Genomic DNA, 24,034 nt, shown 5'->3' with positions numbered 1-24,034 from the left:
GCAGAGTCCCTTTTGCCATGCACAGTGACATTCCCAGGTTCTAGGGATCAGACTGTGGACATATTGGGAGACATTATTCTACCAAGTTCTTCCTTTGGCCCCACTGGTTCTTGTCCATCCCACATGCAAAATGCATCCACCTCATCTAAACACCCTCCACAGTCTCATTTACTACACCATCAACTCAAAGTCCAACATGTAGTCTAACTATTATCAGCTCAAAAGCCTAATATTTTCATCCTCATCGCCTAAGTCAGGCATGATTGAGACCCTGGGTGTGATCTTCTCTGTTCAAAATCCTGCAATGGCTTCTTATTTCACTAAGTGAAGAAGCAAGAGTCCTTATGGTGACCTTACAGATTTCCTCCCCCTCCCCAAGCTGAGCTCATCTCCGGTTTTCTCCCTGGCTCACTCCACTCCAGCCACACTGGACTCCCTGCTGGCCCTTGGGAACATCAGACATGCACCCACAGGCCTGTTGCCCTGGCCAGTCTCTGTCCAACTCATATGCTGAAGTCCTAACCGCCAGGACTACAGAACATGACCCCATTTGGTAATAGCGTTGTTGCAGATGTCATTAGTTTAGAAGAGGTCATTATGGTGGGCCCTAATCCAGTATGACTTGTGTCCTGATAAAAAGGGGCAATGTGGACACAGAGACACGTGTACATGGGAGATGTCGTCATGAGATGTGGAGAGAAGACGGTCGTCTCCAAGCCAAGGAGAGAGGCCTGGACCAGCCTTTCCCTCCCAGCCCTCGGGAGGAACCAGCTCTGCTGACACCCTGCCTGCAGACTCCCCGCCCCCAGGGCTGTGAGACAGTGAGCCTCTGTGGTTCACATCACCCAGTGTGCGGTGCTGTGTTAGAGGAAGCTCAGCAACAAACACCCCCTTCTCAAGGTCCTCTGTGAGGCCAGCTCTGGCCATCTCATTTTTAACTGGAAACTGCCTTCCCCTTGTCTCTGCCCCAGAAACCCCCTCTCCCTGATCATACTATTTCTATCACCTTCTAGAATACCATATATTTCACATGACTGTCACGACTGTAGTTTATGTTCTGCTCCTCCTCAGTCCTACAGGGACAAGGATCCTTATTTGTTCACTGACGGACCTCAGGTGGCTTGACCAGTACCCGTGGCACAGCAGTCAATACAAATTGGCCGGATGGAAGGAGGGACCGTTGCTTACATTCACAGGTGAGTGAACGAAGATTCCGGGGGATTGAGTGTTTCACTCAGGCACAGAGCTGGTAATTGTCAGGCCAAGGTGGGTTTCAGGTACCTATGAACCTGAGGGAGGCTTGAGTGATTCCCTTTCCATTGATTAGTATTTCTCAGGTGTCTCTTTTTCTGGCTCTAACTTTTGACTTCTTTCTGTTATTCTTCTAAGCTTTCAACCAGTTTTAAGTTTTAATTCTGCTTGTCTCAGGTAAACCAATGAAATCTGTAAATCTTTAAGCTCATTACTTATTTCATCTAAATACATTGTGATTAGTGATGATGTTTTATTTCTGGCCTCTTGTTTTGTGATTTCTATTTGCTTTGCTCTGCTTTTCTCCTGCCAGTTATATCCCTTGCAGTCAAGGTTAAGAGCATGGCGTCTAGAGACAGCCTATCCGGGCTTGGTTCCCTCCCTTGCTAACCATGTAACCAGGATACGTAATCCCTTTGAGACTCACTTTCTTCATATACCAAAAGTGGTACTATCCACCTCAAAGACTGTGAGCATTAAGTGATAAAATAGAAGAAGAACTTAGAATAGTGACCGGCCTATTTTGCATTCTTCATTTTGACTTCTTTATTTTTATTCTCTTTTTAAACAATTACTTTAGAGATTACTGTTGAATTTTAATGAACACCCTAGATATTGAAGATTAAAATGTTACTTAACCCAGACATTGAATTTTATATACCAACTGATATGTGTATTTTGTTTCCATAAGTTCTGCTTAGTTCTTTAAAAAATTGATGTTTTCTTTTTCATGATGTCCTGATTGTTCATTATGTTATATAAGATTCATTTTATCTTTTAATGATTCAGTCAAAATCCATATGTCAAAACCCCATCTCCCAGGGTGATGGTATTGGGAGGCGGGGCCTTTGGGAGGTGATTACTAGGATAAAATGAGGTCATGAGTGTAGAGCCCTCATGAATGGGATTAGTGCTGTTATAAAGGGCCCCAGATTGCTTGCTTCTCTCTGCTCTCTGGCCTATGAAGATAGTGGGAAGACAGCCATCTTCGAGCCATGAAGGCTATTCTCTCCCAGATACATTGAACTCAGCCTCCAAAAGTTAAGGAACATGCTGGTTGTTTAAGCCACCCGACCCATGGTAATTTGTTACAGCATCCCAGACTGATAAAGACAGTGGAGAATGTCTCTTGAGTTTGACACTGACTGCCTGGAGAATGCTGAAACCCAGGGAAGTGGGCAGCACAGACATTTACTCATTTAATCCTGGCAACACGGTACGAGATAGAGTCTACATATTCCTCGCTATTTAAAAGGGAAGGAAAAAGAGGCACAAATAACAACAACAACAACAACAACAACAACAACAATAATTTTTCCAAGATTGACACAGAACCCCCTGGAGGCAGAGTGAGAATTTATACCCAGGCAGGCTGACCCCAGAGCCCCTGCTCATAACTACTAAGTCAGATCACCTTGCTTATGTGGATCAATTTTTTTCAAGTGTGATATGAGGGTACTTTGTCCAGTAACTTATAATTTCAAAATAACTCACTGTAAGGGAATCATTAGTCACAGGCATTGCAAACCACATAAATCTAGACATACAAAAATAACTCATTAGGGCAAGATAGCCAATAATGTTTTTAAATATTATACTTGCTGAACCTTTGCAATAAAATGTGTATTTATAAATCTGTCTGGCTACAGAATAACTTTATAATCCTGCATGTGGCTGGTGGCTCCCATGGTGGACAGCACGGGCCTAGAGAATTTAAGTGGCTTGTCCACCCTCGCTGAGGAAGCTCGTGGTGGGATCAGAGCTATAGGCTGGGACTTTTCCTTCCTATCCAACAAGTCCCTCATGGAGGCTTAGAAGCTTCTCCTTTGGTGCCCAGCTGTCTACTGTACATATGGCATCTTGTCAGGTGCCCCAGCCTGCTCCTGAACATCAGCCAGTAACCACTTCTGCTCTTTTCTGGCCAGGTAATACATTCTAGCAACTTCCATTGGCTTCTTGGCATCAGTTCTTACCTGGAAGGGTAGTGGCTAGAGATGCAAATGTGTCCACATGAGAGGGTTTTCATAAACATAGCAGGAGATGTCAAGAGAAGAAAACGTCAGGAAGACGAGTGGAAGCAGTTCATTTAATATACCAAATGGGTACTTTCAATGTATGTTTGTGTTTCCAAGTCCAGACTTCTTCTGCTCGTGCATTACAGACCAATAAATCGGGAGACCAGGTTTTGGGGGAAGAAATAGTGACTTTAATTGGAAAGCCAGCTGATAACATGGAACTCTAATGTCCTGGAAAACCATCTCCCAAAGTCAGAATTCAGGCTCTTTTTATATTAAAAAGGGGAAGCAGGAATGTTTCGTTGTTGCAAACTTGGTTTATGAATTCTTTGTTGTTAGAATCTTTTGCTCTTGCAGCTCTTCACCTGGGTCAGATCCGTGTAAACCTCCAACAAACAAATGTTATTTTCTATTCTGTAACTTGTTATCTTTATATGAATGGAAAAGTGTTAATATCCTTTAAAGTCAGAGCCTTGAGAATAGGGTCTCCTGTATATTTCAGGCTAAGTAACATTGTTTTACAAAAGGTGCAGAACCAACAAGACTAAACCTAGGAAACAGGGCACAGGGTTAAAGTCAAAAGAACAGATCTAATATGGAGTCAGATTTGTTTTTTCGTATTTTAGTAGTGCCATGGAGAAGACACTTTGGGCAGCTTGTTGTAGGGTCCTGGAGGCTTTCTCTCTCAGCCTCTGGGCACCTCTATTGTAAACCCTTCATAGCAGTCTGGCCTGCTGGAAAACCACTCCGACTGTTTTGCCCGGAAGATGTGTTCTGTTTATAACTCATCTCTACTCCTTGGAAAACAACTCAAGAAAAATGAAGTTGGCTTTCCACCAGCCCTAGGCAGGGGTGAGGGATAGCATGTTATTATTTTATAAAATAAAAATAAAAATAATAATAAAAAATAATTAAAATAATAAAAGAAGTCTTAAAACAGCACTGGGCACATAGGAGAGAGACAATAAATGTTTCCTGGCTTAAATTAAAAGTGATGGCTCAGTGATTCCATGGCTGCTGTATTTGCTGTGCTAGTTACTCCTTTGCTCCATTACAATTTTTTAACTGAAAAAGAAATACATGCATATGGTTAAAAATATACAAACAGAGCACAAAAATACATGAAAGAAGTTTTCCCTCATTCTCTGTTCTTTCAGCCCTCCCTGGAGATGCCACTGTTTATTACCCTTTGTGTGCTTTTCCAGATATGCTATGAACATTCCCACCTATGTATGTAAATTCTTTTAAACTTTTACTTATTTTTAACTTAAAGGGGTTTAAAACCTCAAGTGCCTTCTGCCCGGGTAATAGAAAAGAACAAATCTGACTCCATACTAGACATTTTTCTTTGACTTTAACCCTGTGCTCTGCCTCCTTGGCTTCATCTTGCTTGTGAAACAATGTTGCCTAAAGCCTGATATATACAGGGGAGCCTATTCTGTAGGCTCTGACCTTTAAGGATATTTAACACTTTTTCAGTCATAAAAGATAACAAGTTGCAGAATAGAAAATAACCGTTTGTTTTGCTGGAGGTTTACAGAAATTTGACACAGGCACATAGCTGCAAGAACAAAGGATTCTAACAAAAAAGCATTCCTACACCAAGAAGTTTGCTACAACCAAGTACATAGGAAAGGAGCCTGAATTCTGACTTGAGGGGATGGTTTTCCAGGACATTAGTTTGCCATCAAGGGCTAAGACACTTGCTATTCCATGCCCCAACACCTGGTCTCCAAAATTATCGGCCTGTCCTGCACTGAGGAGAATGAATTTGGACTCGGTAACACTCCTATCTACCAAGCAACCTGGGCACTGGAACTGAGGACAGCTCTCCCACACCTAGGGACCTACTGTGAGCCCTTGATGGTTCCACTAGGGTGGGCTGTGGTTTAATCAGGAAGGACGGGGACTATGCGCCAACACTCAGGCAGTCTGCTCCCTCTGGGGCTCTGATTTTATACCTCCCGCTCCCCACCAACCCAACAGCTGGGACAGTGGAGCTAAGGCAGAGATCCTGTCTGCCTGTTTCCCAGTGTGTAAAAGGGGAATATGTACTCTTCCCAATTTAGTTCTGAGCTAAAACACCCACAGGTGATTGGTTCCCAGGGCAACAGGAAACCCAGCTCCCTGTGGGGGCAATGGGTGTGATCCCCGTAGGGGTTCTGCAGAGGTCTTGGCTGGAGGGCTGGACCAGGGAGGTAAAATTTGAGCTGCGGGCCTTGAAGTGTTAGAGAAGGGTACAGAGGCAGGGCTTCAGCCTGTTTTGGGGTGCCCCCAGAGGTAAAGCTTTTACTCTCCATCTCTGCTACTCCCCTCCCCCTCCAGATCCCTCCCTTCTCTCTGCACTTCCCGTCCATCTGTCTCCCTCCACTTTTCCCCTCGTCCCCTCCTCCTCCCATCTTCTCCCTCCCTCACTTCCCCAGCTTCTCTGGCTGAACCCAGAGGCTCTCTGGCCCTCCTGCGCATGCGCAGTCGGTGCCAGCTGTATCGCGGGTTGGAAGCTCCAGCTCCGAGCCGGGGATCGACACCAAAGGCTTCTCCGTCTATTGCCCGGTAGGCCTTTGGCTCCTGCCCGGGGCCGGGGCCTCCGGCTGTGGAAGTGCAAGGTGGGAGTTTCACGGGAAATGTTCAGCGGTTGCGGGAGGGCGGTCCGCTTGTCACAGCCCGCGAGGGCGCGAGTCAGCGTGTGTTCAGCTAAATTGCTCGGGTCAGGCCCCTCCGCCCGCGCCACCTGCCCCGGCGCCCCGGCCACAGGTGTCCAGCGCCAGGTGTGCACCTGCCTCCTCTCGCCCCAGTCGGGCTTCCCTCAGTCCGCGGCTGGCGTCCCCTTCCTGTCTCCCTCCAAGAGTCCTCTCCTCACGGGCTTCCTCTCCTTGGCCGCCTACCCGTCCCCGCCCCTGGGCGGGCTGTGTCCCGGGAGGGCGGGGTCTGCGGACCCGGACTGGAGCGAGCGGCTGGGGCTGGGGCTGGCCTCCGAGCGGGGCTGCAGCCCGCTTCCCCAACTTCCCGCTTTCCCTGCCCCGCGACCCCGGGGCTGCCCTCCTCTCCCTTTCCCGCTCCCTCAGGACCAGCTCAGTGGCGTGGGCACTGCTCCCCGGGCTGAGAGCCTCAATCTGTAAAGCCCAACTTCTGGTGAAGTCGGCAAAAGGGAGCGTCAGTGCTAAGGAAGCTTCCCTCTCCCCCATCATTGTTTCTTCCCAAGGTAAGTACATTGAACACTTTCAGGTGTTATGATGGCGGTGCTTGTTGATGTCACGTGTTTTTATAGAGAGAGGGATTACAGTGTTGAAAGCAGGGCTTGGTTCAGTTAAAAATGAGCTGAAGGCATGAGTCTTTGCAATCCTCCAGGCTTCCCTCTCCCAGGGTGAAACGTGTGATCGTCGATTTTAGAAAGATAGTTACAGTCCCTAACTAGTCCAGCCCAGCTAGTGTGTATTAACAGGAACAGTACCACCAGAGGCGTTGGAGACCTAGGGACATTGCAGTCCTAAAGAGCTCCTGGCACAGTTTGGTTAGTTTTGGTTTTTCTTTTTCTTGAATTGTGGGGCAGACTAGTTGTATAGAGGGGAAAATAATTGTCAAGAAATATGTTTTTCATATAACAGCTTTATTGTGATACTGTACACACACCATGAAGTCCATCCATTTAAATGGTACAATTCAGCAGCTTTTAGCATATTCACAGTGCTGCAACCATTATTATTCCAGAACATTTTCATCACTTCAGAAAGAACAGTGGAAATCAGTGACCTATCCACCCTTCCCTAGTGGTGGTTCTAAAGAAGTTTCTTGGCTGTTCCTGACCATAAATTAACTTGTAACATTCCATGAAAAATCTGGTAGGAATTCTAAACAGAATTACATTGGATCTGTCTATCAAAACAGGAAGAATTAATGTTTTTATGGCATAAACTTCTTCTACCCATGAATATATATGAGACCTTATCTTTTCTTCTGTCCAGAGCCTGGCCCATGGGAAGTCCTCACTAATTTTTGGGCTTGTGAATGCTGAGATTCTATACATTGTTAGTTGCAAATGTAGCCTTTCACAGAAGAGAAAAGTAACCTCAGTGAAGCCAACTGACTCTCTGATTGACAGAAACGGTGACAGTCAGTTCTGTAGTAATCCAGTGGACTTGCTGCTTGCAGCCAGAATTCTCCACCACCTACAGCTAAGGGGATTACAGTGTTCTTTTATTTTTTTAATGACTTGCTTTTATTTTTCTAATTATTTTTATTGAAGTTTAGTTAACTTACAATGTTAGTTTCAGGTGTACAGCAGAGATTCAGTTATAAACATATGTATATGTATATACATACGTTTTAGACTGTTTTTAGTACAACTCATTACAAGAACTTGAATATAGCTTCCTGTGCTATATAGCAGGTCCTTGTCATTTATTTTATATTTATTAATGTGTATCTGTTAATCCCCCCTTTCCTGCCTGCTAAACACAGTTTGTTTCTATGTCCATGAGTCCATTTCTAGCAGCACCGTTTTTCCTAGTTAATATAAGCTGCTTGGCTGCTTTCAGTTTCAGCAATTCCATCTTATCTGTGGGCGTTTTTCTTCTGGTGGGCCTCTATGTGATTTTCACACGTGGTAATAGAGATCTGTATTTGGGAGAACTCCAGGCCTCGTTTGGTTCCTGGTACAGAGTGCCCACTGAGCTGATGTTTGAACTGGGAAAACAGCATATTAAATGTTGGAATTTCCACTATGGTTGAGACTTCCAGGTTTCTGTAACCTCTCTAGCCCACCTTAATGTTGGCTGCATCCATACTGGGTAATTTGGTGGAACTCCATGGTATGGTGATGTAGAGACAGGCCCTTGTATGCTTCTTCTCTTTCATTTTTCTAACTCTCATTCTCCTGGGTCTCCCAGGTCCTCCCACAACAGTGCCCAGGGCTGGCTTGGTGCTGCACTCAGGCAATATTTGTTAATAAGGCCCTTTCATCATCTCTTCTGAGCCTCCGTTTCCTTCTCTGCACAATGAAGGCTTACACTAAGTAAGTCCTTTTCAGTTTCTTTTAAAGCCATGTTTCCTTTGAGAAACAGAAAATGCAAATCTCTCCTCCCATTCCAACCCTTTAGATTTTGATAGGTCCTCCAAGGAGTGACATAGTTCTTTGTGGAAAACTGATGTGATTGTGATTCCAGGTGGCACAGAAAGGACTCTTCAGAGATTTATTGTAGGGAAAGGGCAGGAAAGGGCCAGTATGTCAAATTTCTAGTGTGAGCAATGGAGCAGGGGATTGGGTTTAAATACGGTATCTGATGTGGCCTCTCTCTAATCTTGCACAATGTGATAAACCTCTCTCCCTCAATTTCTTCATGTGTCAATTTGGGGTGAAAGTATGTTAGGTTTTTGTGAAACATTATACACATAATCCATTTGTGTCTCGGTAGAAACAAGAGCTGCTAGGGAGTCAGGGATTTCTTTTAAAAAAAAAAAATCTTGTCCATGGCACTCTGTCTGTGTGTATTTTGAAGTTCCTGGAGGGTGAGTGTTGAAACTAAAGTCCATCGTGGGACAGGTGGCCCATGGTTCTCAGTGCCCGAGATTGCCCCCTCCTCCCCAGTCCTCTTCCCCTCAGTCCAGGATGAAGTTCCCTAGTAGGTTTACACAGAGTTCTTGCGGAGTTGATTTTTCATTTTATTGTTTCACCAAGAAGGGCTGCCATCATGATCTCTGTGGTCAGGTTTTGCTGACCTGAAGGCTATGCAATTGGTGGTTTCTATTTAATAAAAAGAAAAAAATTATGAATACAATCTTAGACCTAGTTTGGTGATAGGGGCTCTTGGAAGTGGGGACCATTAGCTTTGTTAGCTTCAGGTGCAGTGGCCTCTGGCCATGAGGACCCATCCTCGTGCTCTGAAGTTGGAGGGACCAGTGGGTTCAGTGGGAAATTTAACTGAGTGTATCTCATGTTCTAGGGATTGTCCTATTTGTGCTGTGTGTTCCTTATTTGAGACAGTGAGCTCATTTAACCTCAATAGCCTCTTTAAAAAATTAGACTTTTAATTTTGTGATGTGATGTAGATTCCCATGTAGTTGTAAGAGATAATATGGAGAGGGCCTATGAACTCTTTGCCCATTTTTCCTTAAAGCTTCAATCTTGCAAAATTCGGGTACAATTCATTACTGACTCATTAACCCTTTGAGGTTTGTGTTATTGCCCTCATTTCTATTCATGATTAAACTGGGGCTTAGAGAAGCACACAGACCTGCACAGTTCACCCACATGTTTAGTGTAGTGTCGGGTGAACATGCGCTTGGGATTACCAGGCAGTACCATTATGATGGTCTGTGGTAGGGAGCAGCATTCACTTTGCTTGTTTATTCATTCATTCAACAAAAATTTATTGAGTAACCTCTGTGTATCAGATGCTTTCATAGGGTTATCAGATTCTTCAGCATTACTGAGAATCAGGTAATTTTTTCTTTTTTTTAATCTGAGAAAATTAGCTCTGAGAAGTTATAATTCCCCACAAAGTTAATATAGCTCAAAAAGGAGGGATAGGAGATTTCTACAGTTCCGCCTTTTTATGCAGGTTGTAACCTAGGCATTTTACATTTGCAAGCGTCTGTAATCCAGATACATTCTTGTAAGGGAAGGATTTTTTTTAATTGAAGTATAGTAAAGTTTACAATGTTGTGTCAATTGCAAGGTGTTTTCTGAAATTTGAATTAAAATATATTTTTTGAGGAGGATAATTATCTTTGTTTATTTGTATCATTTTTAAAATGAGGCACTGGGGATTAAACCCAGGGCCTCGTACTTGCTAAGCACGTGCTCTACCACTGAACTGTACCCTCCTTCCCAAGGCAAGTTTTGTTATCCATTATTCTGCAGCATAGGAGTTCAAACAAATTGGAGTTGATATCAGATGTTTTGATCCCACTGTGGTTGTTTGGTTTATATTCTGCTGAAGTGGGTTGAGGAAAGCAGTTCCTTTGTTCATTTCTTTATTCAGCAATTTTGAGCACTGACTTTGCACCAGTCTGGCTAGGTGCTTGGAAACAGAAAACAAGAAAGGACCCTTCTCTGCAGGAGCCGGAAGCCTAGATCAAAAGCTGGGTAATGTGATCCGACCTACAGTAGCCATGTACAGACACTGAGGACAAACTGTACCCCCGGCTTTGCTTGGGCTCCCCTTGCCCTCTGGGTGGTACACACCAGGTCACCACAACCCAGAGGGGCCCACAGCCCACAGCAGTGTATATATCTCGATCTCTGCTCCTTTCTCGGCAGGGGCTGAAACATGAGTGTCCCTGACTATGTGCTGTGCGCTGAGAACGACCAGATTCTCCCCGTGATGTTCCAAGCCGTTGGGATCATCTCAGAGGAGAATTTCTCTTGCATCTATAAGTGAATCTCCTTGGTGAGCCAGATCAGCCTATGCGGCTCCCATTGGGCACTCTGTATCCACTACAGGCACCACTATGCGCCCGAGAATGGGTGGAGCATATTCCAGACCAACCACAAGGTCGTGGGCCTTGTTACCATTACCGACTGCCCCTCGGCCAAGGCCTTTGAGAAACTCCACATGCAGAGGAGCTTTATGGCACCTCGTTAATGACTCTCAGCTCTTTGTCTCTGTGCTGCATGGGGAGGAAGCCAAGCAGATGCGCTCCGATGTGGGCTTCAATCTACGATGACTGCAGGATGGTGGAGAAGAGGATCAAAGACTTCACTGAGTCACTCTTCATCATGCTGAAGACCAACTGGCTATATAGGGCCCCCAACAAGTCTAGGGAGATGATTCCACTCCTCTGCATTCTGTTTGAGAAGGAGGACTTCATGGCACTGGACACAGATAGCAGGTAAGTCTACCTGGAGACACGGTCACCCTGGCTGTGTGCCGGATTGCTTCCCTACATCCAGGAAGGGATCATCAAGGAAGAGGGCTGCCTTGTAGCCAAGGGTGGAGGGAGGTGCAGCCCTCGGTTTACAGACATTTAAAGGTGAATTTGCCTTTGTTTCAGAGAGATCTATTTAGGGTTAGTGTGGACACTTACTCCAGCTTTTCAGCCAGGACTCCTGGTGGGACCCCTGTAATTGCTCTCCAATAGATTAGCCACAGTCACTGATGCTAGTAGCACTGGGGAGTATGCTGGTCTGAGCTGACATGTGCTGTAGGTCAAACGCAGATCAGATGCTGACTCTAATCTAGTAAAAGTAATGTAATCTATCTTGTTAATTTCTATATTGATTACATGTCAAAATGATACTATTTTACATACAGTAGAATAAGTAATATCTGTTCTTAAAATCAGTCTCTAATATTTGTTTTTGTTTGTTTGTTTGTTTGTTTCTCTACTTTTTAAATGTGGCAACTGGGAAACTTTGTTTACATTGCTCTCATTTCATTTCTGTTGGGCAGCCTGTCCTGGGACAGTCTCATCCCTTTGCTTATAGATGAGAAGCTGAATACTGAGATGCAGAACGAGGCTCTAGTTGAACTGGGGGTGGTGCCGGTGTCTCCTGACTCCTAGGCCCAGCACCTGCATGGCTCAGGCCTTCTATTCATGCCCGACAGCCACCATGCCAGGTTAGGACATCAGAAACACTGCCAGGGACTTCCGAATGAACTCCTTACGTAGGGAAAGGCGTGTCACGGAGTATGGGACAGAGCAGGGAAAGTTTCATCCTCACTTTGTCCCTGTGATTAGATCAACGCCCCCACTTTGCCACGGAAGTGCAGACGAGCTCTTCTGGGCTGCCTACACCCCCACCTTCTGCTCTATTTCCCCTTGTGTCTATCATGCTGTCCCTCGGGCAGAAGATATTGAGATGCCTTTGCCGAGAGGTGGTCCCCATTTGCTGGGGAGACTGAGGGACGTTGTGTCCCCCCGGCCTATAGCCCCGGGCCTTGAGTCTGGAGAACGCTCATGGCAGTCTCACAGGTGACGGTCAGAGGACCTGGCACGTGCAGCCGGGTCCACTGTGGAGGCCGTGATCTGTGATTCTTGAACTTAGGTAAGATCAGATCCTACTTTCTGGTTGTTGGTCAGTTGGAGGAGAAGATGCAAGAGAATTGATAAAAAGAATTCCAGACCAACCCTGTGAGTCAGAGGCACAGGGGACCCGAGTCCCACCTGCTTGTGGTGCCTTGCAAACTCTGGATGAATTTTCAGTTCCTCTCCGGACATGCCTCTATGGCGGAAGGAAGGGGCAAGGCATGTCGTGGCCATGGTCTGTAGTTGTCCTCACAGGGCCCTGTGATCTACATTTCCGCACTCCCCTTCTGCTACTTGGAGATGAGGTGGCAGGTTTAGAAGCCTGGGCACTGCTGAAGGCACAGCTGCCAGCACCGGACTTCTCCCAGCCTGGCTCCGTTCACCTCTCGTATCACCTCCTGCTGAGCCCCCAGGCATTAGTCAAGGTAGGCGCATCGGTGCAACGTAAGCAGGGACCAACTTCTCCCCCTGCACAGACTGGTGGGTGAGCAGTGGAAGCCTGGAGCCCTGCCCCAGCCCCCTGGCCAGTGCTTCCTCTTTTGTCATAGGATGCACTGGCGATATTTTTGCTCAGCCACTGCTTGGCTCTGAGTCTGTAGACCCACCAGAGGATGCCAGCTTGTTTTTGCCATTTGAAGTCTGTCCTTGGGATTTGGCGGAGTACCTGGATGTGTGCTTAGCCCATAGTGGTTGACACTGTCACCATTGTTTACCCAAAACCTCGTGTACCATTCATGGCTCTCGGCATCAAAATACAGCAGCGCATTATACCTCCCTCCTGGTGGGTCTCTCTGTTTTGGTACAAAAAGCACCCAGCCAACATCTGAACGTCAGTGAGATAACGCGGCCAGTGAGCTCGGGTCAACATGTTCTTCTGCAGTCACTGTTACTCCATTGTTCCTTTTACTATTCCACAGTCATTCATTTATAAAACAATGCTTTGGTGCAGGAGCAGAGCCTAATTCTCTCCTGCTACTCTTGGTGGCAGTGAGTAAAACTGTCCAGCCTGAAATGCGACCACATTTTGTAGCTCAAAAGCTATATAGACGCATGTAGGTGGAGTTTTGATTTGGGGCTCTGACCACGTTGGTGTCCCCAGTAGTGCCGCTCCCCATAGGCCCCTGCCTTCCCTGGAGCAGGAGGTGAGGGTGGGTCTCACCCTCCCCACGTCCTTGTCCTCATCACACTCATGTAAGTTCTTGTACAGGCTGTCAAACTCATTTTTGTTCTTGTGTGCTTCTAATTTTCGCTTGTTACTCTTTTCCTTTTTCTATTTTCCTTTTTCTCTTTGACTGCCCTGTGAGCATGTTGTTGCGTCTGAATAGGTGGGCTGTGCACACCCTGCATTGGAAATAGCTAGATCGCCCTCCGTGCTGTCTCCATTTCTTTAAAAAGCAAAAACCTAACAGCTGCCTTGATCCATGTATTATCCTAGTCATCTTTAAATTTTCTAATTTTTTGGAATATTTGCTTTGTTAGCACATCACCCACTGGTGTTTGATAACTGTTAAAATCCTTGGTTTGAGGAACCTGTTTGGTCCTCCTTATATTTGGTCACAAATGCACCCTTATTAGATTTGTTTGTTTGTTTTGAAGAAGTGAGATGCGAATTGATTTAGGCTGCTGTTGAGGGATTCTTTTCATGGAGTATTTAAACTTGGAAAGTCAAAGTCTGCAGCATCTTGCTCGATTTCTGCTTTTCCACAAAAGTTCTCAGCACGCGGTTCCTGGCTGTCATTGTGTGATGTGTGTGATGGCACTTCCTGGCCGACGGTCACTGGTGAGAATGTGGCCGGCTTGGGGGTGAGTAGCTGCAGGGGACGATGTTGGAGGAAGCAGTCAGTTTTTTTTTTTTTACATTGAACTTCCCCGTGCCATTTACTGTACTTTGCCTTCATAAAGGGGCAGTATCGGGTCTAAAATCCATGCCACTATTTTGTTCCCTGTACGAGGCTGGTTTTTCTGAGTATCAGGACAACATGGCCTCCTACGAAGAGGCTGGCTCAACTGGATCTGCTTGACACAGGGACCGCTAAAGGGGACCGTAGGTTCCACTCTGCTTCAGCCAGTGGGCATTAAGAGCCGGGTCTGTGGTTTGCCTCAGCAGCCGTGCAGGCCTCCCTGCACCAGACTTTACTTTTAACCCATGTTGGCAGTAAATAGCTGACTCTGTGTCTGTTGCAGCTGACCTCCACCATTGATGGCCATGTCGTTAGTTCGTGGTAGTGAGACCCCAACACCCCAGTCAGCCGTGAAGGAAGATGCTTTGACCGACCTTGGGCCTTGCATTCTCACCCCTACCATGGTTCATCTCACCCGGAGAAAGGGTTTGGCCACCACCATCATGCTGGCCACGAGGCCTTGTTTCTCCTTTCATGCTCTGGTCCAAATGTCGACACTGCGTTTTTCACTGACTTGGTCTCGCTTGAGACAGGCCAGAATTTCTGAAAGAGTCCATCACATCCTGGGTGGGGAACAGAACAGAATTAAGTGTCGGAAATTGAAGGAGTCTTGACTGTCCAGGTTGGCAAATGCAGGCTGGGATCTGTGATTGATGGGCTGTGCCCTGGACACAGGCCTTTCCCGTGGCTCCTGAGAGCCCAGGAATCAGAGTGAAAACAGCCTTGCCTGGGTTCCTCCATCCTCTTCTGCTCACTGGCAGGTGTGTCTGCTAATTAGGAGCTCCCCCAGACCTCGGGACCTTCAAAGCTCAGACCACGGATAAAACTTGAGTCCCTTCTCTTGGGCCTCCTGTGTGAGAATCCAGTGCCTTCTGAGGTAAGCATCGGCAGGAGATGCCTCCCCATCCAGGGAGCACACTTCGGAGGATTGTGACTCACTGCATCATGCTGTGAGCTTGTGGGGCTATGACCATGGTCTCTGCAGAACCAGACTTAAGATGGGCTTAGCGATGGAAATAACAGTACTGATTCCAGGGCAGGGCTGGGGGGAGGGAACACGGGATATTGAATGTGACCTCAAACACCTAGGTGGGTGCTGGGTCTGTTACTAAAATGGGGAGCCTGGGAGGTACCAGCTAGGAAACAAATTCCAGTGTAAATGGTGGACATGAGGGATTTTTGAGATGCCATTTGTCATCCAAGTTAGGACTTCAAAGAGGCACTCGGGTCTATGAACCTGGGGCTCAGCTGAAGGAGCCGGACTAGAGATACACAGTGGGAGTCGTCATTCTTAGCTGGTGTTCACAGCCGTGTAGGTGGATGAGCTCATCTCGAGAGGTGCAGACTAAGGCTGAGGGGGGACAGAGCTGTGCCTCGGTTGGAGGAAAGCCCAGACAATGGAGCTTTGGTGTGTCAGTCAGTGGGGTTTGGGATTTTCAGAGCAATGCCATTTATCCTTAAGGGACTGGGGGGTGGGGAGGGCCACCGGGGAAGAAATCTGAAGGGAAGGTTGTGGCCACGTGTGCGTGTCTTGGGACGATGCAGAGGCTCTAGGGTCCGGGAGGGGAGACTCCTCAGAAGTTGGAGTGGGGAGTGGGGAGAAGGTAGTCACACTTACCTGTGAGGGAGGGAGGGAGGCCTAGGGAGTCCTTACCCTACAGGACTCACTTTCCCATGAACAGAAGGTAACCAGACAGGATCTGAGATGAAAAGGAATGGATGCTGGAAGGGGAGCCAACCTGGAGTATGGTGCTTGGACAGTTCTGGAATAGTCTCCCTGTAAAATAGAGTTAAAAACCCAGACTGAAAAGAATATTGCTAGTAACTGGGGAGGAGGCAGTTTTTCTGGCCTCCTAAGGGTAAGGGTAAGTCATGTATCCGGGGATACACAGAAGAATCGAGCAGTCTCTTGCGGGGGCTTGATCCTTACCAGAGGCAACAGTGCAAGTTTAAAGGGGGAGAAGGGCAGCAGAGGGAAACTAGCCAGGCCCTGTGTCAGGTACCAGTCGGCCGCCCTAATTGGGTGTTCCATCCACATCCATCCCTCCCATGTGGGCGGTGGCAGCCCCCTTTTGCGGATTGGCAAGCCTTCTCAGAGGGGTTAAGATATTGGTCCGTTTAGCGGCTAGTAAATGCTGGAGCAGGATTCTAGCAGGGCCTTGTCAGACTTCAAGGGCATGTTTTCTCTACTAATTCCGGTACCTCCCTATTGTACCTGGAATGGTGTAGTGGGTCAGTTTTGAAGCCTTTCAGAAAATGTGCGATTTAAGTGCCTCAGGACTGTTTCACAAAGCTCAGTGTTCTTTGATTGTTCGGAAGCAACGCAGTGCTTTATGCCCCACAGAGGTAAGGTCTTACTCCGTTGACGATGACGTGGTTGCAAATGACGTACAGGTGCAAAACCAGACTTAGCAGCTTCTGAAGGGAAACTCTCCAGTTCTCCCTTGATCGGCTGTCTTCCGCGGGATGTAACTCAGCTGCTGCATAGGCCTGTGGTTTCCGTATGGATTGAGGGTTTGATAACCAATGTTAGCATAAAACGATCAGATGGAGAAAATCGGCGTTGGCAATTTATTCTTGGGTTTCATTAGAAAAGATGCACTGTTGGTTAATAGCCCATATAACGTATGAAATTGTGTATAGAACATTGCATTTCTTACTTTCTACTTAGAACTGTGTTACATTGTAAGGTTGTCTGCTTTGAAAATTCAGCTCAGCCACTAGGGCGCCTATCAGTGTGTTGGTGTGATTGCATTTACACAGTGCATGTAATCTGGGCTTCCTCAGCCCCAAATACTGCAGTGCAGAATCATGGGCTGTAGCAATCACTTAGTTATACAAATATTTCTGAAACTATATGATACCAAAAAAAAAAAAAACAAAAACCGGAGAGAGAGATTGCCTTTATCAAAGTTCCTTTGGAATTTAACTGCAAACTGTTGTTGAGCAGTTCAGGCTAGCTTTATGTATGAATATATACATTTCTTTGCATGTAACTTGGTTTTTGGACAAGAATACCAAGTTCTTGCTTTCCATGTGCCACAAAAATCGTAGCCAAATGACACACGTATGAAACATTTTATTCTTTTTTTTTTTGAGAAAGAATCCTTAAATTTGGGACTTGGGCTCTGATTTTGCTTTTTGCTCTTCCCACCTCTCTTGTCATCTCATTCCGTTTTCCCATGTGGCCTCCAAGATGTCATGGTCTCAAAGGAGTGGGTAGACAAACACCAGTTGGTCGCCATGCAGTGCTGCTGTAGATGAAGACCAGCCAAGAGCTAAAGGACATTATTAGAGAGGACTTCCGGGATGAAATGGGCTCTACATTCAGTTCTGAGGACATAGTAAGTTTCAGCCAGGAGAAGGAGTCAAGAATGTGGCTCAGGTGGCAGGTGCAGCCCGGGCAAAGGCCTGGAGGCTTGTGGGTGGGGACTCGTGGAGACTGCCCTCTGTGGTCCAGGGTGGATGGTGCCCCTGCTGGGGAGGACACTGGAGAGGTCCTGGGAGGATAGCTTTGGAAGAGCTTGGGTTTTCCTAAAACTGACACAGGAGGCAGTGAAGGGTGTCAGCAAGAAGTGACCCTCAGGAAAGGTACTTCCGGTTTAGCTTCTGATATTCTACAGAAAGAAGGGCCGGGAAGGGGGAAAGCAGATATGTCTGTCCCTTTGAGACCCACCCTGTCATTCATTTATTCATAACAAGAGCAATTCTGAGTATCTAGGGGAGAGAGGGTGGATCCACTTTAATAAGCAAATGTATTTGCTTCTTGGGAGCTTAGCAGTGTCAGAAATTGACTTAGCCTAGAATGTTCTAGGAACAGTGGAACAAAGTGCGGAGGTTGGAGGGAGGGAATGCTTCCTTGAGAAACAGTCAAATTGAGCCTGGAGGCAAGTGGGAAGTAGGAGCAGGTCAGGGGGCCCCTGAGGTCACTGGGGACCTGGGTACTGTGGTGAGGCTGGGCGAGCAGGCCCAGGGTAAGGGTCAGGGTCAGGGGTGGGGCTAGAACTCTACCAGGGAGTCTCTGAAGTGTTTGAAGTGGGGTTGATGTAATCAAATTTGTGCTTTGGGAACGCTTCCCTGGCTCTGTGTTTGTGTGTGTGTGTGTGTGCAGCGGGGAAGTGGGAGAGGTTGACACCAACTGGCGGGGTCACTAGAAGACCATTCACAGGCTGGGAGGCGACCAGTGGGAGAGGGGCATCAGGGCTGCTTGGGGACAGCAGGGGCAGTGTGGATGCTGGATTTCCTTAAGGGGAGGGCTTGTTAGCGGGGCCGCCCTAGCGGCACCTTGTGACTGGAAGGAAACAGATGTAGGCTGCCAGGTGGACTTTCCTCTTCTCTCCTTCCCTGCCTTGCCTGATGACCTTAGCTCAGCCAACATTTGGAACAGAAGAGCTGAGGTCCAGAGTAGCCCAGGACTTTGTTGCGCTCGTTCGAATGAGATCTGATAGGGCATAAGTTTGTGTTCAGATCTGCACGTTCACTTAGCTAGAAACATCGCGTCTTTTGGATTTCCATAGGGGTCTTTATTCTTGATAAAGATTGGTTTCTTGGTGAGAGGAAATTTAATACAGCTGTGGTTTTTCTCAAAAAGATATCATATCTTTGATGAAATTTAATATTCAAAAGAATTGAAATACTTAAAAATGATAAAGTAAGGTTTTGGTGTAGTTTCTTTGGTTTCTGAGTTAATGTGGAGTTAGAGCCTTTGCATTACTTAATAGCACATCCTAGTCAGTATTTAAAGAGCTCTTAGTGAGCGCCCCAGGCCCCACCACTCAAAGAATCATTAAAGTTTGCTCTGAAATAGTGAAGTCATAAAGGTCTTGTTTGCAGAAGCCAAACAGTTGGTTTATAATATACAGCATAGCTCCCTTAATAAAATAATAATAGGATCAACACTAAGAAAGTGGAAGATAATTGATTTTTTTTTAAAGCTGAAACATAAACTTTCTTGTGCTAATGTTGCAAGTGGAAATTTTGAAAAGAAAAATCCTACTGTAATATAATCTACGTGGAATACGTATACAACTTTCACGTTTGAAAAGTAACTGCGCAGTGGTGTTTGAATTCAGGTCCATTCCACCTCAGATACTGGCAGTGATGGTTGCTGGTTTTCAATGGAAGAACCTAAATATGCCTTCTTAGTTTTTTTTTTTTTTTTTTTTTTTTTGTAGTGAGCGGGTTGAGTAATGCTTTGTCAGCATGATTTTGGGGCAATTTGGGGGCAGATGTCATGCAACAGCAGTGAGATATTTCCATACATTTTACTTTCTGGACATCAACAGGGCACATGTGGGGTTTGTACCTGCAGGCTGGATGCTGCAGGACTCCCTGATCCATCACCGTTATGTCCTGGAGCTGTTCCAGTTAGTGAATGATTTTCTGTGGCTTGGAGCTAAGGTGGTCTGATGCAGGTGATCAGATGTGTAGTTAAAGTGCTATTACTTGAAATAAGAAAAACATAGAAATATGCCTCTAAAAATACAGGATGAGGGGGGAAAATTTTCTGAGTTGCTTGCAGTGGGGAGTCTTCTCAGGTGAGTCCCTCACCGTCATTCCTTCCAATATCCGCCACAGCCATACACGGTAGTCCTGCCGAAGCAAGGAAGCACTTTGCTCCGAAATGCAGTGAATTTCCTTGTGCCTCTGTTGGTTGGCTTTTTTTTTTAAAGCACATCTTGCCCTTTGTTTAAATGCCATCCCTGCTAGTCACCTCTTACACTCATTCTTCTGGACCTCGTCCATACATAGCTGCTGAATGCATGAACGGAATGTAGTATCTCCGTGTAGCTGAACATTATTCAGACGTAAGAGTAAATTAGAAAAATATAATAAAAGGGAAGATGAAAAAGGCCTCCTGCTCTGGGAAGTCCACCCTGACTGCTCAACCCGCCCTTTTCCCTTTGAAACCCAATCCCTTATACTCCACTCTACTCTTTTTGATAGTAGTTACCACCTTCTAATAAACTTTAACGTTTTCAAAAAAAAAAAAAAAGACAGAGATGCTGATAACACTTCAACATGGACGAACCTTCATAACAGCATATTAAGTGAAAGGAACCAGACACAATCGGCCACATACTGTTGATTTCAGTGATCTGAAATGCCCAGAATAGGCACATGCAGAGGCAGAGAGCAGGTGATGGTTGGAAGGGGCTGGGTGTAGGGGTGTTAGGGAGTGACTGTTAGTGACAGGTGGTTTCTTCTGGGGTGATGAAGTGTTCTGGAAATAGATGGTGGTGAGGGCTGCACAACCGTGAGTGTGCAGAAGACTGCTGAGTGCTGTCTCTGGGAGTGCCTGTTGTTGGGGCGGCTTTATTTTGTTCTCATCCTGCAATGTGAAGGTTCATCTTCTGCTGTGGCCGTTCTACTCCTGTGAGTGGTGAGTGTCAGAAAATTTGCAGAGTCATGTTTCTTTTTTCCCCCTTGCTGAGTGTAGGCAAAAAAGGTTTAAGCCTGAGAAAGTGCTCCATCTGCAGAAATGTCTTCTAGTTTTGCATGGTGTAAAAATCTTGAGAGCTTTTTAATCGTTGAGGACAGTCGGGTGGGGGGACAGCCTGTGAAGCCTGGGTGAGACCTGGAAGAGCCGTGCTTCCCTCCCTGACACGGGTGGGGATTTCACCCCCGTTAAGGCAGTGAAGGGCCCAGACACGTGAGCGGAGTTGTCAGTCGTGAATATTTACTTGTATCCGCTGCTTCATCTTGGATATTAATTTCAAGCCGAGTCAGTTTGTGGCGGCAGCCTCATCCTACATCAGGAATTTATAGTATCTGCTCTTTGTGGTGAAGACCAGACAGACTTGATTATTTAACAGTCTCTCTTGAATTGATATCTCAGATTCCTTTGTCAAAAGCAAAACAGAATAAATACAGACATCCTTTAATAACAATGTGACCTGGAACAGGTTTAGTCTCAGTGCCTCAGTGGCCTTATCTGCGGGTGGGGAAGATGATAACAGTGCTTCCCTCAGAGGAGCTGGTGAGGGGAGAGTGAGAAGCACAAATAGGGGACTTACACGAGATGCTCATGAATGACCGAATTTAGTGCTCTCAGCCTGGTGAAGCCTCAGGGGCAGAGATGTCAGAACAGAGCAGTCCTACCAGGAGCTTGATCCGCGTTGGCAGCTGTTATGATCAGTATCACCACTGTAGGTTATCAGGTAGTTTTAAGACTTGGTAATGTGAATTCTTGATTAATGTTAAAAGACTAGACATCTCAGATCCAGTTTACATAGTTCTCAAGATTTCCTCTGAGAAGTGGATTTTTTTTTCCCATCTTAAGTCTGAGTTGAGTCTCTAAAAAAATTCTGTTTCCCTCCATCTTTTTGATTTAATTCTTCATTTCTTAAAAAAAAGTTTTTAAATGGAGTTATTGGGAACTGAGCTGAGGGCCTCATGCATGCTAAGCTCATACTCTCCCAAATGAGGTATAATATCGCCCCTGATTTTTTTTAAACTTTACTTTCTTAGTATTCAGTGGTTACAGTACTCTAATACTTTTTCTGGAGACTTGTCCATGAACCTGTAAATCTATAATTAATGGACAAAATTTTGTTTATTAAAAAAATCCATAGAATATTCTGCAATCCATCCAAAAGGAAATGCTCATTGACTTAAAATGTTTCTCCTTTATGGATTTTTCTACTCTTTGGTCTAGCTTAATTTATTTACAGCCATCCTCGTCATCTTAATGACCAAACTCGCTGTGAGTGGACACCTACCTAAGACTAAAATGCTTTCCTCAGGTTTTACTTCATAGCAGGTGTTTGAGGGTAGGTAACTGTGTCTCCTTTCTTGCAGCTGAGGGATTGAGAGATGGGCCAGCTTGTCCCAAGTCACACGCAGCTGGCGGTGGCTAGCTCGTTGCTGGAATCCAGGATGCACAGGCTGCATTCTCAATTGCTCCTCTAATCAGCCTCACGTTGAGTGGTTTCCCGAACTCCTGTGGGTCCATAAATCACCGATTTTAGCGATCTCAGCCTGATGAGGTCTTCAAAGGAGAGACACAAGTGAGAATGTGAGATAGAGTGGCATAAATTAAAATTATACATTTTCACAAATGTTTTATTCTCAGGTAATGACATAAAAAGTATTTTTTTTTAATTTTTGTGCTTTGTAAGCACTAGAAACAAAACATTTAAAATAATTATTGTGCAATATAGAAGTGGGCTTAGAAAGTCCAACCGTTGCTAATGATGTTAGTTGTTTTTTTCTAGTGGTGCTTATTGACTGAAAAATTTACAAAAACTGAACTAGTTTTATGTAGTATTAGTATGGAAGAAAAGATTGTCAGTGAGTATTGTAAGTACAATCCTTACTCTTTTCTTTCCTGATGATGAATATGTTAGTTGTTTTCGTGGCTTAAGTACATTTTGTCATTTGTGAAATTTGAGTAATATCGTTTACCTTGTCTGACTGTGAGAGTTACATGCCTTGTATACAAAGCACCATAGTGGTGCTTAATAAAAATGTGCTGTCACAATGACTGATTTTTTAGAAGAATCAACTCTGAATACTAAAGAAGGTGGCTTATTTCTGATGCATATTCAATATGTATATATATGATATTTATGAATATGGCTTAAAGTAAAAAGGATTCAGTTTTTTTTTTTTTTAGTGTGGTATGAAGTTTTAATGAAATCTGTGTCATTCTAGTGAGACAGGGACTAGTTAAATTGCCTTAAGTAGATGAACTTGAAGATTTTTACACAGAATGTGTATTGTTACAACCCAGAATTCATATTACTGTGTAACCATCCACTCAGACGTTTAAATTTGTGGGATTCTTAGCAGAACCATTAAGTTTAGAAAAATCCACATTGATCATTTTCAGGGAATAAGCTTCTCTCTTTTGTGATTAAAGAAAATTTTGATTTTTTTTCTGCACTCTTAACAGATTTTTAAAATATCAAAATTTTGATTTGACATGTCACTTTTTTAATAGAGAGAATAAAGCTCATGCTGTTTTAACATGTAAATAAATGTTTTTGTATTTCAACAAAATTGTATTTTTCCTGGCTCTTTGAGAAGTATTTTGCAAGATACTTAGATTACCTACTGTTGGAAAAATACAGACGTGATTTTTATGAATATAGGCGTAGTACAGATCTGTTGGGTTTTTCTACAGTGCAAGACATGAGGCCTAGGAGAGCTTTGCTGCTGATTGCCAGGAGGACAGATCCCAGGTCTGTCTCCCCTCCTGTAAAATGAAGTGGCTGAACTGGATTCTTTCCACTTTTAAGATGAGTTTCCATGAGCCTATGTCTTTTGTTTATATTCAGGAGTATTAGCAATATCAGATTAAATGCTGAATACCCCTCCCTTCCCCCCGAAGCAAATTGCAGTATGTGCTACATAAGCTTTTAGTTATCTGATTATCCTTTCTCATCCTACAGGCAATTTTTGTGTTGCATCTTTCCCGGCAACCTGGAAGATCTTTTTAACCATAGGTGGCTCTGTTGCACCTTCTTACAGTCTTAATTTTCCTGTTTGTAAAAGAAGTTTTAAACAACGTTATTTTATTTTGATTTCTTTGCTTAATGCTTCAGGATAGCACAATGTCCATTATGTCTGTCTACCTGGAAAAATTCTTCTGCTTATATGTTAGTTTAATTCTGTCATCTATCTGTGAACATTTCAGACTTGCTGTGCAAACAGTGGTAAAATCAGACATTTCTTCCAGTGTTAGAAACCAGTGAGCCAGGATTTTATTAAAGAGCTAGAAGTGGCCTGTGGAGCAAATTAAAGATAAAAAGTGTGTTGAGTTCCCTGAGTATTGACCCACAGCTATGTGTTAATTGGTGGGAGATGATTTGGTACATATATGAAGGCGTGTAGTTTTTTGACTTGGATTTCCCTGCACGTGCTGCCACTGAGCCACGTGAGCCTGAGTCAGTTCAT

At 45.0% G+C, this 24,034-nt stretch overlaps 1 protein-coding gene across 1 annotated transcript in view; it reads left to right on the top strand.

The window, feature by feature from the left end:
- Nucleotides 1–10,825: 10,825 nt before the first annotated feature.
- The window catches only part of LOC116278522 (trafficking protein particle complex subunit 9-like), a 115,960-nt gene continuing 102,751 nt past the window's right edge, over nucleotides 10,826–24,034 (top strand). The window contains exon 1 of the mRNA XM_072972266.1: nucleotides 10,826–11,096. The gene's annotated coding sequence lies outside the window, so the exon portion shown is untranslated. The remainder of the gene's footprint in view (nucleotides 11,097–24,034) is intronic.

Source organism: Vicugna pacos, chromosome 11, assembly GCF_048564905.1.
Source record: "Vicugna pacos chromosome 11, VicPac4, whole genome shotgun sequence".
NCBI classification, from domain to species: domain Eukaryota; kingdom Metazoa; phylum Chordata; class Mammalia; order Artiodactyla; family Camelidae; genus Vicugna; species Vicugna pacos.
The sequence above is the reverse complement of the archived record's forward strand: the minus strand, read 5'-3'. Positions and strand labels throughout refer to the sequence as shown.